We start from the raw sequence: 8,670 nt of genomic DNA on the forward strand, positions 1-8,670 counted from the left end.
TAATAAGGTTAATAATAATAATTATATTAATAATAATAACAAATAAATAATAATAATACTGATAATAATAATTATTAATAATAATTTTCCTAGTAATGCTACTAATAATAATTATATTGGTAATAAAAATATTAATACTAATATTTACAATAATTTTATTAATATTGATAATAATAAGTAATAATAAGAATAGTAATATTTATTAATAAAAATAATGATATAAATAAAAGTGACAATTATAATAAGGCACAATATTAAGGATTTTAATGAAATTGACAACAATAAGATTATTAATGATATTTATAATAATAATACTAGTTATTAATAATAACATTAGTAATAATAATATATATATATATATATATAATGAAATTTGATATATATATATATATATATATATATATATATATATATATATATATATATATATATCAAATTTCATTATATATATCAAATTTCATTATATATATATATATATATATATATATATATATATATATATATATATATATATATATATATATATATATAATTTATAGTAGACATAATATTACTAATAATACAAATATTAATGTTACTATTAGTAAGAATAATGCAAGTAATGATCATAATATAACATCTATACTTTAATCTGTAATTACATATAATATTTTATATAATAACTTTTATTAGATATTTATTATTTAAGAAGAAAAAATATCGTATAAATAGACTTTTAATAGCAACCCTATTATATTATATTAATTTACATATTCAATTTTACTGATTCATTGGTATTTTATTATTTCACATTATATATATATACACATTTATTTATAAACAATTTGTTCGTGAATCGTCAGGAATAGTCAAAGGTTTAAATGTATACATGTAACAGTTCAAAGTTTTTGAGATTTAATTAAAAAGACTTTACTTATCGTATCTAAATCATATAAGGATTAGGTTTAAATTTGGTCGAAAATTTTCGGGTCGTCACAGTACCTACCAATTAAAGAAATTTCGTCCCGAAATTTGAGTGAGTGGTCATGACTAACAATAAAAATGTTTTCATGACAAATGTGAGTTGATAAAAAGAGTTTTATCATTATTGAGTAATATAGATAAAACAATTCGATTATTCGAAGAGTACGAGTGAAGCTATCACAAAAGAATGAAATGAGAAAAGTAAAGTTTCGTCATATCTTTTGACGTTGATAGAGTTGATTTCCGGAGTTCAAGGGATTTAAAGAAAATCTTCTAAATCCGAAAGATTTGATTTTTCAGCGAATAAGGAAATTAAGATCTCTATAATTAAATACGGTGATCTGCCTCGATTACTCTGTCTGATATTCCCATTATAAATTAAACTTTTTCCGTTCGATTATTTTCACCATTCTTATACTTTCTTTCTTAGTTCATACATCCAAAAGATTGTGAAAATGCTTAATCCCGTTCAAATCCTTGATATTTTTCTAATTATCATTTCTGTCATTCTTCTTTTTCATTTACCACCGGAGGAATCTATTCATTTCTACTATTACCTTGGGGTTATAGTATTTCTAATTCTCCCGTGTCTTTATATTGCTATACGCATTGATATACACGGTTTGTAATTCCTGTGTTATTACTGGGCTTTATATTTTCTCTTATATTTTGGAGCTCTTTGCCTTTTTATTCTCCTCTCGACCTCTAGTAAAGCGAGTAATGGTCCAAAATTTGTAAGTATGGAGTTTTGAATGATCTTAATGTTCTAAACAGGAAAGAACGTAATAGCATAATTTGATTTGTCAAATTACCAGAATCACTGAGAATAGAACTATCAAGAATATACTTTCTTGATATGTTCAGAAGTTAAGCAGAATGAAAGAGTTATGTAACATGGCGTATGATGACGTTATGGTCTGTGAATCATCACAGTTCATTAGAAACTCAGCATGACTTACTATAATATAATCACGTTGATCAAGTGTCATTATATTATACTAACCCATGCATCAGTTCCCAACACTACTTCAATAACATTCATATTTTTAGTTCGAATTTTTCAGAATTTAGAAACTAAAGCAGTTTCCTTCCTAATGTAACATTGATATCGCGAAGAGATAAATGATTTCGGATAAGAATAATTATGAAGATATCTTCAAAAATATCGAAGATAATTATAATAAAGTATACGATGATATCTTAGAATTTCTAATATCGATGAATGATGAAGAATATTGTCCGTAAGGGTTTAGAGCAAGTAGCAAAGTATTCGTTAATGACTTCAGTAGATACTTAATCATTTGGATTCTTTGAAGGTAGGTTTTGTCTTTGTGATTTGTCCACAGCCTCCTTTATGGTTTGGTCAATCCGTTTTCCAGTTCCAACTTTTCTGAGCTTTGCCAACATACTATTCTTTATCATCAAACTTCTGACGTTTAAGGTTGTTTACAGTTGTCTATAGTTTCTGCTGCTTCATTCAGCTTTTTCAAAATTTGGAGTATTGATTCGTAGACTGGGTGCTTTTCAGAACTTCAGAATGGAATATCATAATTCTAAAAGATAAATGTTATACATATTCAAATAACTGTTGATGTAGCAATGCTTGCGAGATTCAAAATACTGATTGCCAATTCCTGGTAATTGGTAGGACAATTCTCGTTACAAGATACGGATGAGTATATGATAGGGTTTCAATGAATATAATAGTTTTTCGAAAAGTCAAAGATCACTGAATTTGTGGGTAAGTTTACTGCTAACGTGGCAGAACATAAAAGGTTCCCTGATAACAATGACGAAAAGGGTAATCGTATATATCAAGATTATAATAAGGCTAGTCCGACTGAAAAGTTAAATTTGACTGGTTGAAGCTGTGACAAAATTGGCTAATTTGAAAGGGATTGCAAAGTTATTTTCGGTAATAACAATGCAAAAGGAGCTAGCACAGATATGTTAAACGTTTACCCAGGTTCCGAGTGTTTTCAGGTGCATAACTATATGTATCAATCTTTTTTTTTGTAAATGAAGTGCGGTTGGTTCATCCTCTCAATCGAGGTGTTTTCAAGAATCATGAAAGGTTTGAACGCAGATTGTAATTGTCAAGATACAAATGAGGTTTAATATGAAATCAAGTGTCAAACTTGAAGAGATGTTTAGTTTCATATGTTATAATCAATATTTTAATTCATTTTAATTTTCCAATGTTGGTTGTCCACAGTTAAAAGTCCACAGTTAGCAATTCAATAATTCATATATAATTTAATATATAATATTTGAATTAATTAATACGTATCGTGACCCGTGCACATGTCTCAGACTCGATCACAACTCAAAGTATATATATTATTGTAGAATGAACCTCAACCCTGTATAGCTAACTCTATCATTACTGCATATAGAGTGTCTATGGTTATTCCAAATAATATATATAGATGCGTCGATATGATATATCAAAACATTGTATACATGTCCCGATATTTAAAATTCGTAAATAACAGTATTTAAATGACGATAAATAAAGTGCGTAAAATAAATAACAGAAATTAAATGACAATAAATAAAATTGCGAGAATTAAATTGAGATAAAATAAATTGCGATAAATAAAATGTAATCAGTTAGCTAGGAACAGTTAGCTGGAAATAGTTAGCGTGGATTCTTAACAGAATTTCTCATAGTTAATTTGTTTGTTTCTAACAAATTTTATTTTTGTCCAATGTTTTCTTCATTATGCCACTTGTTGGATTCTGATAGATCAAAATCCAATTATGAAATTGAATGAAAAGGGTTATTCTGCGGTGAACGGATACGCATATCTGTGGATGTAAGTAGGATAGTAAATGACTGTTGAATCAGATTCGAAGAATGTACAGTGTAACTTATTAATGTGAAATCTAAATATTCCTCGGGTATTACCTACCCGTTAAAATATTTTCACCATTAACAGTTTGTACAAAAGAATTTTTAATTACAATCTTTATGAAAACATATATACATATATATTTTCTTTAGATGTAATCATAGATTTAATGAGTTAACATGATATTAATCTCATTTGCTTTTTGGTTTGAGCTAGAATAAATAATATCTAAAACTTTTAGAAACCACATATTCTTTGCAGAATATTTCTTCAATGAAGTTATGGATCAATACTTCATCGTTCATTATTGTTGGTACTCCTTGGTATCTATGGTGCATAGGACGTTGATGTTCGTGGGACAAATTGTAAAGTTAAGGTTTGCGATGCGGTTGTGGTTGGAGGTGGTAATGGTACTGTTGGCATTGATGACGGTGGTACTGGTTATGTTGCTGGTGCTGCTGCTGGTGTTTGTAACCTTTGCACCATATTCTTCAAAGCCACTACTCGAGCGCGAAGTTCGTTAACTTCTTTTATTATGCCGGGGTGATTGTCAGTTCGGACAAGCGGATAAATAAGATATAGAATTTGATATAGTATATAATCATTACGGGATACTCTGGAAATGAGAGAGAAGATGGTGTTTTGAACAGGTTCGCTGGTAGGTGCTTCAGGTTCATCGCCAAGAGTTGAATGTGGTGGATGGAAGGGATCACCTTCTTCTTGTCTCCAATGATTGAGGAGGCTACGAACTCATCAGATGAATTGGGGATGGTTGATTGGCTGATTCATTCCGGTGACACTGCTTTCGGAGCTTGAGTGAAACTCCATATCGGAATCCGAGGGACTTGAACTAGTGACGAATTCCTTTTTGTTTGATAGAGTAAAGGGTTTTCGGTATGAAAAGATTTTGGGATATTGGATGATATTCTAATTACATAGAATACCTAAATATAGTACAGAAGATCCCGTAGATTACGGAAAAATTTACGGAATATGTCAGGCAAAGTTTACAGTAACAGATAAACTAAGATATGAATTTTGTCTATACACTATTTATGCAATCAATGCAGTAAGATGTGTCTAGACTAATAATGATAAGAAGGTAATTTCCTAAGAATGATAAGCAGATACTTTTCGACACGAAATGATAAGCAAAACTTTTAACATGCAGACACGGTCGAAGTCCAAACTCACTAATGCATCTAAACAACTATCAGTTAGACACACTAATGCAAGACCTGGTTCGCTAAGACCACCGCTCTGATACCACCTGCAGAGACCCATCCTAATCCATCTGGACGAATACAATACAATTGGTTATATAGCAAGGTACTTGACCTCTATATGATACATTTTACAAACATTGCATTTATTTTTAAAAGACAAACTTTCATTACATCGAAAGTTGACGGCATGCATACCATTTCATAATATATCCAAAATATGAATAACTTAATTATAATCTTGTTAAACTCAATGACTCGAATGCAACGTCCTTTGAAATATGTCATGAATGACTCCAAGTAATATCTCTAAAATGAGCAAATGCACAGCGGAAGATTTCTTTCATACCTGAGAATAAATATGCTTTCAAGTGTCAACCAAAAGGTTGGTGAGTTCATAGGTTTATCATAAAACACTAAAATTCATCATTTTGATAGACCACAAGATTTAAATACAGTACACCTATCTCGTGTACGAAACCATTTTCATAAATCTTAGTAACCGTACACATATCTCGTGTACAAAAATATCATACACATAACCTGTGTATAAAATCATTCTCTCGATACATAACATTCACTTTTCATTCATTTCTTGGCTTGGTAACCGACCTTAACATATAATGCGCATAAATAATATCCCCAAAAATAGAACATCTCGTCTGTATAATATATAAACCTCGAAGTACTAAACACCACGCCCACTAGCTCTTCCGTCTAGTGAACATTCTGGGTGGGGGTATTAAACCCGGTAGCTACCTTTAGGATTCGCGTGAATTAGGGCCATACCCGATTCTAATTCTTAGGTTACCAAGCAATAATAATAAGGGGAAATATTCACAACAATTAGTGGCAATTATACCGTCCAACTAATTCAATAATAAACCACAGAACTTCCTTCTGCATAATAATTCATTCGAGGAATGTTTTGCTTGTGTCTATCTCGTCAAACATTTATAAAAGCATTTCAAGTATTCGCAGTTCAAAATATATTTCAAAAGCATTTAATAAAGCAGTTATAAAAACACCGCATGTATTCTCAGTCCCAAAAATGTAAAGAGTAAAAGAGAATCAAATGAACTCACTATACTGTATTTTGTAGTAAAAATACATATGACGACATTGAACAATGCAGGGTTGGCCTTGGATTCACGAATCTATATCATTTGTATATATATTAATACATATAATCGTATTCGAATAGTTTATATATTATTACTAATGATATAATTTTTATATCAATAACTTATTTACTTCATTATATTTTCATTTTATATATTTTAAATAAAAGTATAAATTTTGTTATGTTATATGAAATAAATATGTTTATATCATTCGTTTATTAAAATAGTAATTTAGTAATACGAAATAATATTTAAGATGATAACATAATTATAATACCAATTTTAATAATAATGAAAATAGCATTAATAATTCTATTAATGATAACGTTAATGATAGTTTTTAATAATAATTTCATAATAATGATAATAATAGTAGTTTTTAATAAATTGAATATTTTAATAATACTGGTAATAATTAATACTCAATACTTAATAACCATCTTTGTAACGACCCTGGAATTTCCAACGTTTATTTATTAATAATTATTATTATTAATACGTGTGATTAAACGAATGTATGTTATTACATTTACATGTTACCATGATTGCCCGAACTTGACTTTAATTGCCTGAAATGTCTTTGTGACACCCAGAACTTGCACGAATAATATTTCTAGATATTATTTGCATTCATGATTAGTTTTATTAATCATTTTAATTAACAAAGGTGACTTGTTAGTTACTTGGACTTTAATTGGTTTAACTTGGTAAATACTTGAACTTGGGTCTTGTTAGTGTTAATGGACTTATGTAAGCCCACCCTACTTCTTAATGGACTTAGTTAGCTCACCAAGAACTTGTAAGTATCAAGTTAAATGGAAACTAGTTGGTTAACTTGACTTGGAATCTAGTTACAACTCTTTCCCATACAAGCTCTCCTAATTACCAACTTTTTAGTCAAATGCATGAAGTAATCTAGTGGACAAGTCTCTCCCCCCCTTTCCCTCCCCTAACCGTCGGCCTTTATGGCCTTTAGAGGGTTTGGTTCATTTTTTTTTACTTACTTGCTCACTTGCTCTCATTTCTAAAAACACACACTTCATTCACTACACATTTTTCTCTAAAACTTTCTCTCTTTTCTTTCAAATATTTGTAAGTAACTTGAACACTTTTCTCTCTTTTCTCCTTGCTTAAAACCGATCCATATCACTCTCATATCATCATCAATTGCTTGTTAATATTTGTTCATGTTTGTTACTAGATTACTTGTTGTTAGTTACTTACTTAGTTCCAAGAATCAAACTTACTAGTTTCCTTCTTCATTTATCTTGTATTTATTAAGAACACAAGAACTAAACTTACTAGTTTATGTTCTACATATATTGTTTCAAAAGTTTGTAAGTTCATGTGTTGAAAGCATACTTGTGATTCATGAAATAAACTTTAAAGTTTACTTTCCTTAAAGATCAAGCTTAGGCTTGAATCTTTAAAGTATGCAAACCATGAACTTAATTACTTATTTACTTAGCTAATTACTTCATTTACTTGCACTTTAATTTCATGATTTATGTTATTATTGGTCAAGTGTTACTAGTTAACCTTGATCTCGTTTCTCTTGAACTAAAAGTTAACTTTACTAGTTCAAGAACATGCAAATGAAACTTTTTGAATATAACTTTGTATACTTATGCTTGATCTAGACTTTTGAGTCTTGGATCTTCAAGATCTAACTAAAGAACTATGTTCTACATCTTAAGATCTTGATTAGTTAGTTTATTTTCAAGTTTGTAACTTATTGTTAGTCTTATAGTTCATGTAAGTGTCAAACCTAAGACTTTGATGTAGCTTTGGTTCATCAAACTACATGCAACTCTTAAGTGAGTTGTGCTTCATGTCTTAGACTTGCACTAGGGTTATGATGGTCAAGACTTGGTTAAGATGATGTAGATACATCAATGAGTTGTACACTTGAAGCTATATGCATCAAGGACGAGAACCATGATGAACATCAAGCACCAAGACCACCGGAACCCTTTTAAACTTACTGTTTCTGTCCAAAAGCTACTGATCTGATGTTTCTGTAATAGACTAGTAGACCTGGGCTGTTCTAACCTTGATTTTTTGATATAACTTTTTGAGTAGATAAATTTTCATATAGGACTCGTCTTAATCCGAGTTACGGTTTAGGATTTATGGCCCTCCGATCGTCACTATGTCCTTTAACGTTGTGTAGAAATTTCTGACCTACTCGCACTTAGACCATCACCACGGTTAAACGAAGATGAGTTTGCTTCTGTAAATTTTACCACACTTAAGGGACTCATAGACGGAGCCATGGCCACTAGTCTCACCTTAATTCAGTAAGGGTAGTGGCCGTGGTGACTGACTGAAGTCATACTTTGTTTTAAACTACTTTCATAAACGAAACCTACTTTACGCCTTATGTTTGATGATGAATGATGATGACCCTTAAGACCTTATTTACATACTTTTAAACCTATTAAGATGATTTACTGACTTAGTATTATTTGCCTTAGGTTGAGGACCTTCGGACCGATTACTTGC

Source organism: Rutidosis leptorrhynchoides, chromosome 11, assembly GCF_046630445.1.
Source record: "Rutidosis leptorrhynchoides isolate AG116_Rl617_1_P2 chromosome 11, CSIRO_AGI_Rlap_v1, whole genome shotgun sequence".
Lineage (NCBI taxonomy): Eukaryota > Viridiplantae > Streptophyta > Magnoliopsida > Asterales > Asteraceae > Rutidosis > Rutidosis leptorrhynchoides.